The sequence below is a fragment of the Cupressus sempervirens genome, chromosome 6, assembly GCF_028749045.1.
Source record: "Cupressus sempervirens isolate cs-2001-9-10 chromosome 6, ASM2874904v1, whole genome shotgun sequence".
Lineage (NCBI taxonomy): Eukaryota > Viridiplantae > Streptophyta > Pinopsida > Cupressales > Cupressaceae > Cupressus > Cupressus sempervirens.
Window position 1 is genome coordinate 560,542,664 of NC_143123.1, and position 9,634 is coordinate 560,552,297.

At 33.1% G+C, this 9,634-nt stretch overlaps 1 pseudogene; it reads left to right on the top strand.

Moving 5' to 3' along the window:
• Positions 1-4,761: 4,761 nt before the first annotated feature.
• LOC149553497 (dirigent protein 2 pseudogene) lies at positions 4,762-5,503 on the top strand (annotated as a pseudogene).
• The last annotated feature ends 4,131 nt before the right edge of the window (positions 5,504-9,634 follow it).

A 9,634-nucleotide genomic window follows, 5' to 3' on the forward strand; every position in this document is an offset into this window, starting at 1 on the left:
TCTCTCATATATCTATGTTGAATGAATAATCCTTATGGACGTCACATGAACCTCTACTTATACTAAGCCAAGCCATGGGGTAGCCTGACAAGTTATATTAATTAAACCCTCAAGCCACAAGTCATCTTGGGCAACAAATATTAAATACATGAAATAACAAAATACCTAGGACAAGCCCCAAGTTTGCAATGGATAACTAGCTCATATAAAAAAAATCAAATTAGCTTCCCTTAGGCATAGGTCCACATACTATCCAACTATCAAAATCCAAAAGAGCACATGTGAACTCCCTCTAATCGAAGCTTGTGAATACAATCTCTAAAGTCTACGAGAAAATTAGGAAGATATTACCAACACCACCAAAGTCACTCTAATTCCAAGATGATTACTCCAAACTTTATGTACACTTAGGAAAAGCTTTCCCAATAAGCCTCAAACACATCCCCAACTGTGCAAACATTAAGTTCACAAACCCAAGCTCAATGCCCCTACATACATGATTTTTGACTACGTTAGGATGCTTTGTCATTAATAGATGTTTATTTACTTTTATTACATCTCTTCCATTCCATCTAACCTTAGTCATGTCCTTTAAAATATTAATGGTGTTTAAGGCATTGTCTTCAATAATTTTTTTTTTTCAAATTCTTCCTATTAGCACAATGATGCTATGACAAAGGGCAATAAGATCTGCAACATAAGTGTTAGGATTAAACCATGGACATAAATAAAAATTACATGCAAATATAAATAATATCAAAAAATAATAGATCACACAAAAAAAAACCATAAGACACCAAGATTTAATGTGGCTCACCCAAACCTTGGGCTACATCCACCAAATAGCAAGTCCAATATTTTCATGATATAGTGCTTAGAACCTAATTACAGTCTGTAATCCTTTATAGCTCAATACTACCACAAGAATCAATTTTAACATCACCCTATGAACTAATCCATAACCCTAAGCCTTTTTATACAAGTGTTTTTACTCCTTAAGGGTTATAATTAATAATTACATGTCAGCCCAAAATCCTGATAAAATAGGTCCCAAAGAATTTGCGAATTGTGTACAATACTTTCCTGATTAGTCACCAAAAACTAACAATCTTCCACTTGGGGACTAATTAGACTCCACACTAGACAAAAATCTCCCACATGAGGACTGATCTTGTAGCAATACTACTACCACACGGGGCTCCCACTGGATCAAACCACCCTGGACTATGTTGTTCTTGTATACCTATTTAGTCTAGAAGACTAACCAAAGCTAAAGAGGAATTCATCTTCCCCCTTGTCACTACCTTTGCAATCATATCTTTTGGATTGTCATTTGTATGTATCTTGTCCATCTTTAACTATTCGTCATCCAAAACGGATTGAATAAAATAGTACCGCAACTATATTTGTTTTGTCTTTGAATGTAGAGCCAAATTCTTCGCAAAATGAATGGCACTCTATCTGTAAGAAAATAAATAGCCCTTTGAGGGTGTCCCAATTCTTCCAAGAAGAACTAAAGCCATATCATCTCCTTGGTTGCCTCTATAGTAGCAACATACTCCACTTCTGTAGTGGATAATGCATTAACCTTCTATTAAAAAACCCAACTCACCGCTACCCCACCAACGGTAAATACATAACTTATAGTACTCCGCCTAGTTTCAATATCTCCCACCAAATCTAAGTCAACATAGCCATGTAAATCAATAGTAGAGCCCCAAAAGTGTAAACACTTGCTAGATGTTCCTCTCAAATATAATATCTGAGAATCCATTTGACTACATTCCAATGCTCAATTCTTGGATGACTCATATACCTACTAATGACTCCCACTACATGTACAATATCTGGTCTAGTACATACCATAGCATACATCAAGCTTCCTATAGCTGAAGCATAGGGTAGCTTGGACATCTTATCCTGCTCTTCTTGTGTCTTAGGACACATCTCCTTAGTCAACTTCAAATTACTAGGTAAAGGTGTGTTGACAACTTTAGCATTCTCCATAGAGAAACATTGCAATACGTTCTCAACAGAATTAGCCTAAGCTAGCATCAATTTCTTATTCTTCCTATCTCAATAAATATTCATACCAAGGATTTGTTTTTCTAGCCTCAAATCCTTCATAGAAAATGCATGTGCTAATTGGCATTTCAACCCCTTAATGTAATCCATGCTAGACCGAACTACAAGCATATCATCAACATATAAACATAAAATAATGTAGCTATCATCATCTAACCTCTTGAAATAAACAATATAATCTAATTGACACCTATTGTATCTATGCTCATGCATAAAACTATCAAATTTCAGATACCATTGTCGAGGTGCTTGCTTCAAGCCATATAAACTCTTCGTCAATCTGCATACTAAGTTCTCCTTGCCTTTGACTTGAAATCGCTATGGCTGAGCCATATATATCTCTTCATCCAAATCACCATAAGGAAGATTATTTTATCATCAAGCCACTCCAAATGAAAATCTTTAGTAGCCACAATATTTAAAATATTATAGATAGAAGTCATGTTAACAACAGGAGAAAATATCTCATCAAAATTGATTCTTTTTTTTTTTTTGCAAATCCTTTTACAACTAACCTAGCTTTAAATATTTTCTTACCTCCTCCTTTTTTCAATCTATAAATCTCCTTATTCAATAAAGCCCTTTAACCTACAGGTAACTTGCATAAATCCCATGTCTCATTTTTCAGCAAAGAGTCCATTTCTTCTTTCATTGTAGACTCCCACTGAATCTTAGTATCCACCTGCAAAACTTCATTATAAAATTCAAGTTCACTAGCATCTATTAGTAAAATAGAATACAACGAGAGAGAAGATCTCTTTAGAAGTCTACTCATCCTTGTTAACCATCTAACATTCACTAGTGTGTGTGGTATTTATTATTGTGGTTGTTGCACATCATGAGGAATTGCTGGAACATCATCTTTTGGATTATCATCCAACACTACATAATCATCTCCTTTCTTCTCATGTTGTTATAATAGATCTTTGTACAACACTTTCTCATTGAATATGACATCCCTACTTCTTACAATTTTATGATTTTCAAAATTCCAAAGCCTATAACCAAATTCATTAATGCCATATCCAACTAATAAAAATTTCTTTGACTTAACTTCCAACTTGGTTCTATTTTCAGAATTTATATGAGCAAATGCTTCGCATTTGAAGTTTTTGAGAAAAGAATAACTCACATTCTTACCAGTCCATGATTCCTTTGGAATACAATAGCCCAAAGGAGTAGAGGGACCTCTATTTATCAAATATACAATAGTATTGACAACCTCCACTCACATGTGTAAGGACAACCCAACATGCAACCTCATGCTCCTTGCATGGTCCATTATAATAATGTTCATGCATTCAATGACTCCATTTTCCTATGGAGTCGTTGGAATAGTTTTCTATCTATGAATACCATTAGTGGAGTAATAATCTTCAAATTCTTGATTGAAATACATACCACCATTATCAGATCTGAGATATTTTAATTTCTTACTAGTCTCATTTTTAGCCAAGCATTTCCATTTCTTAAAAGTTTGAAATACATTAGATTTTTGTCTAAGAAAAATAAACCCATACTTTTCTAGTTGCATCATCAATAAATGTAACATAATAATTAGAGCCACCAAGGGAAGATACCTAACCTAGTCCCCATACATCGGTATGCACAAGCTCTAATTTCTCTTTTTTTATTTGCCTTCCTAGTGTTCACAAAACTCACTCTCTTTTATTTTTTATACAAACAACTTTCATATAAATCTATATTAACACATTTTAGACTTGGTAAAACTTTTTTTGAATGAAGTACTTTCATACCTTTCTCACTCATGTGCCCAAGTCTATTGTGCCGCACCACTGTATTAGAATTTACAATAGATATTTGTTCTCCCTGGTCAACTACTGTAACTATTCTTGAACATTAATTTTTGTTTAAAATAATTAAAGTAGAAGGAACAATATGACCTGTACAAAGATATAAGGTACCTACTTTCACACTTTTTGCTACATCTAATATTTAATTATTAGAATCAACCAAACTTACATTTATTTTATCTTTCTAATATCTAAATCTGTCAAATACATCTCATGTCTACATTAATTTGATTGTCAATTTTAATACTTTTAAACTCAATATCATGAGACTCCAATTTCGATTGGAAAAGACACTCTCATTGGGTCTCTTGTACTGAACGTGCCGAATCCAGAAGCCTTGATTATGTAAATCCGCGGATGATAAAGTTAGCTTGCTCAAGATATATTTCCTCCCACATGGCGAAGATCAACAAATGCAATACTACCCACCATCGTGTTTCAATGTTTGTCAATTTCACAAACAAATCTTATACTTTCACGGCTCTGGGAATCTATCTTGAAAAAACCCAATCCGACGAGCAATAATATAAAAGAAATTTTGCTAAACTAAGAAGTCCGTGGAATCTAGGATTTAGGTGGGTTGGTGACCAAATACAACACATAGCTGAATCTAGATGTATACAACGTGAACCCTAGGTCGATCACATCATTACGTAGAATATTATAATAAATTCATGGACAGCTCTGATATGTTGTTCATGACTTTTTTTCAAATGTTAATTTCCTTTTTCTAGCTGGTACAGTGGATATCAATACGACACAATAGTAAGTATAGCCGCGTTGAATGTTGGCTCACACCAGTTCATTTGATGGAGCATTTGATGGTCACGTAATTGTTCTGTCATAAATGTAGGATATGGCATTATTCTCAGATCAGTAGCTTAAGTATTCTTCATTGTTTTGCTAATAGATAACAATTGTTTACTTAGTCTTCTATTTCTAATAGACCATATTTCTTTGCCAATAGCTTAATCACTCTGTCTGTTCTCTGCAATGGTTCCACAAATTGTATTCCTTAGTCTTCTTTTCTCTGCTTTAATATCCTTCGCTTGGTGTATTCCACAGGAGAAGAATATTGTATTCTACTTGCATGACACTATAAGTAAGCCCAACCCAACGGCCAAAATAGTTGCAGGAGTAAATGGAACTTCCTCAAATCTGTTAGGGTTTGGAACAGTGTTGGTTATAGATGACCTTCTGACTGAAAAGCCCGAGAGGTCCTCCAACATTGTTGGAAGGGCTAAAGGACTTTATTCCAATTCAGATGTGAAGGGCAGCTCTATTTACATGGTTTTTTCTCTTGTCTTTGAGAATAAGATGTACAATGGCAGCACTCTTGAATTTCAGGGCACCGATTGCTTCTTCCAAGCCTCTCCGAGGGAGATATCCATTGTTGGAGGCACAGGCCAATTTAGATATGCTCGCGGGTATGCGTTCATTAGTATTCAAGACATCCATGGATTAGATGGTGTTATCAAATTTGATACCACAATTTGTGTTGGCTGAATTTTCGAATGAACATGCACTTGTAACTATGATATCATAAAATTTTCGGTTGTAAACCATGTTTTTGATATATAAAAATTGACCGTTCCTTGGCTAAACCTGATGATTGCGGAAAAAAATTGGGTGTAAGTTTATCCCACACTTTTTTTTTTCAATTTGTTCATCTCTTAAAAATGTTTATCCTTTTCTCAATGCTTCTTAAGAAACACTTTTGTCCTTAAGAAACACTTTTGCTTGCATCATTGACCATGTCTTGAAATTTAGATTGCTTTCTTATACCATGTTTTAAAAGAACATGGAACGCCTTTGTGAGTTCCTTCTAATCTTAAATTTATTAGAGATCTACTAAATGGTTTTATGTATACTAAGGCTTGTATGTGTAATAATGTAATGCTAGAGATTTAAGTACAAGTCAACAAAGTGGTTATGACTGAAGCTTTTCAATCATTTGGACAATGCTCTATTTACAATTTCCCTGGTGTTGCCAGATTCCCCTTCAGTAGATCAGACTCTACCCCATAGTCGTCGGCCCGCCACTCCACTCTCCTAGTGGGTGGGATGTTGGTTGTCACTCTGCCTCTCCATGACATGGTTCAGGATGGTCTCTCGATGCTCCTATTGCTACTATTCTTCTTCTTGGTTGTTCAATTTCACTCATGATGGATAGGATCCACCTCCCTCGGCTAGTACTACTTTAGCCACCTGAAGGCTCTTTTAATGTTTTTTGATGAATAGTTATTAAGACATTATTTTTTCTTTATATGTAGCTACAAAGATTAATCCAACACAATGGCAGCCCTTTGGCGAGGATAGCCAGGTTCAAAGCTAAACACTTCTTTAAGAAAGACATTTAGGTATTCAGAGACCTTTGGGACTCTACAAACTTCACTTGGAAATCGTGGCCTCAACTCAAACAATGTTTTAATCTAAGCAATACTAACAAGGTGGCTATAATAGAACTGCAAATCTTTTTTCTTGCAACAGTCACTCTAGTTTCCTAAAGGATAAGAGGTTTCCTATTGGTAGTAGTATTTGTGCTTTTCCTCTCAAAGATTTGTACAGGAATCTTCTACCTAACCTGGCCATTTCTCATCATCTGAACATTATTTGGAAATGTAAACAAAGCCAATCTCAGTGGAACAAGCTTAGTCTTCAAATCTAGAAAACTAAAGCTAATGCTCAATCACAATGTACTACCTGAAAACTTCTCCATGCCAAGCTTCTAGTGGGCTCTCATCTTAAATTTCTCATTCAACTGCCACACTGTCTCTTTTATGGTAAAGATGAATCATTAATTCACTTTTTTTAGCTCTGCTTTCATGTTAGGATATTGTGGGCTGCCCTTACAACCTCCATACCTATGTTGTTCAATTTCATTTGGTCATGGAAATATGCTCTTCTTGGATCCTCACCCACTCATAACATGATTGCTAACTCTTGCAGGCTGATTATTATTTCCAATGTTAAGATACCTTTTCCCACTCCTTTCTCCCATTGGAAATAGAAATGCAAATTATATGCTCTAATTTGTTAACTTTAACAACTTGGCTTGTCTCCTATGTTTAGGACATTGTAGCTAATGTACATGCTAAAAAACTCCATGTGCTACAAAATAGAATCAAAACAGCCTACCCAACCATTCTAGACTCAACTTTGTAGCATGTGTAGAGATGACTCATCAAGTTGGGAGTTCTAGCTCATTGGCCGATCATGATTTGGAGAGCACCATATCATACTGCATTGTTGTCCAACTCATGTTTATCCCAAATTGTTGTAGTGATGGTTAAGTCTAGTGTTATGAGCATATTCTAGTGATTATGTTGTAACATTAATGTTTTAAATGCTTTGTAATTCTTAGATTCTTATTCCAATTATATATATATATATATATATATATATATATATATATATATATATATATATATATATATATATATATATATATCTAATGTAATTGTATTATTTAATTTTTTTTCAAACAACTTAGATCCCAATAATTCTTGTATTAAAATGTTTGTTCACAACTAATTAGAAAATTATATTAATTAGTTCTAATATCAAATTACAAGTAACTTGGAAGAAAATAATATAATTGGTATTAATGTTAGGATCTGATAACATGAGTGTGTTAACATGCTTAAATTTGACAACCATTCATAATTTTAATATTTATTATAATATAATAAGTTATTAAAAAAATACATACATACATACATACATATATATATTTGTAAGAAATTACAATAAAAACTAAAGTCAATAAAATAATATTAATATTTTCTAGTATATTTAATTAAATTTAAAGTATAATTATTATTTCTTAACATTTCTTTACATAGAAAAAGTCAATTAGTTTCAGAGAGATGAACCAATTGAATTCAAATATTTTTACCTTATTTTAGTATTTCTACATTTTCCATTTTTTTAACAATTAAATATATTATTTAAAATTATTTACCTTATAGGAGCTCCTTCATATTGCATTTTTAAATCCATAGATTACATAATCTCAACTATATAATTAAGCTAGTTAATTTTTTAAATGTATTCAACGAGTATTCTTTATAGTCTCAAATCTTATCCATTACTTTGTTATAACTACTTTATATTTAGTATATGATGATAACAATTTCTATTAACTAAACTAATATTATTGATGGCAAGTACTACTACATGGTACTTGTTTAAATGTTTGTTGTTGGATAGAAATAAACATAGTTCACTTGCTTAGTAGTTGATAATGATTGTCTATAAATTCGGAAAAGATGAAATAACCATTGTGTTACTATTATCACATTTAAAACAATCACAAAGAAAACACAAAATCTTGCCATAAAATCTCAAAAATAAAAATCATTAGACTCCCACAATTAGCTTTTTTCAGTGGGTAAAAGAAAGAAATATAAGTAGAAATTGGAGAAAATAATTAAATAGATTTACATTTTTAAAAGATAAAGACTAAAGATGAATAAAGGATAAATATTTCATTAAAAAACTTCAAAAGTATTAAGGTTCAAGATTTTTCATTTTTTATTTCTATCATCTTTTTAAATTTTTTTGTTATTTTAGATTTGTTTTATTTTTATTTATATAATTTTTAGAGATATAAAATAATGCTTTTAAATTTTGAAATGAAATCATAATGGATGTTTTCTCTAGACTAATATCTAAGCTCTTGGATATAATATACTCACCTATGTCATGTTTTTGCTCCTTTTGTTATCCCCACCTTTTGGGGGCTTCTTCCATATTCTATTTATTTCACATTTTTTCACAGACATAATATTGTGTCTTGAATATATATTTGTTTATATTAATTTAAATTGATTTTTCTACTTTGATATGCATTTTTTTACCAAGAATGTTTTGCAAAAACTATATTTTTTTTTATCTTTTATAAAAAATTCAATATGAAACACACAAACTAATTTAATTTACAAAAAAATTATGGATTGATATTTGAAGGATGAAGGTAGGATAGGAACTGGAAGCGGCTATGTGTGAGGGTTTCAGAAGCTTGTTTTGTTGCCGCTGGGTTGTGCATGCATAGGGAGAGCGCCCCATTTCTCTTCTATCTGGTGAGACCTTTTGTAGATTTAGTATTGGACGATTATTGTTGTGCAGGGTTTGCATTTATTGTGGAAAACAAAATTTAAGAGCTTTTTTTCAAAGTTTGTCTGCTTGGCTATTATGGCTGTGAGTGGAGTTTCCACAAGTCTCGTTCTTGCTGGAGCCTCTAGTTGTGATGGATCTTCTCCCGGGGCATAGTCACAGGAGAAGGAGCCATTTTATATTAGAAAGCACCAAACATTAAATGAAATTAATGGTTTTTTTTCACGTAGCTAGGATTGGCCTGTGCTAGTTATTCCTCCAGAAGCAGTTATGGAGGATGTGCACTATTTGGCCACACATGCATTGATATGCAAGTTTCTTGGTATTGAGATTTCCCTGGCAGCTCTGGAAACTTGGATTTTCCGTTCATGGTAGGTGGAAGGTGATATGCATATTATATTGGCTAGGAATAGCTACTTTTTGGTGAATTTCTCTTGCATGTCAGATTGAAACTAGGTCTTTGAGGGAGGCCCATATTTTTATGACAGAGTAGGTCTTTTTGTCAAACACTGGCATCCAAGGTTCAATTCTGCCAAGGATCTTCCTTCGAGAATTCTTGTTTGGGTCTGCCTGCCATGACTTCCTTTGGAGTTCTAGCATGAGGATATCCTGCAACA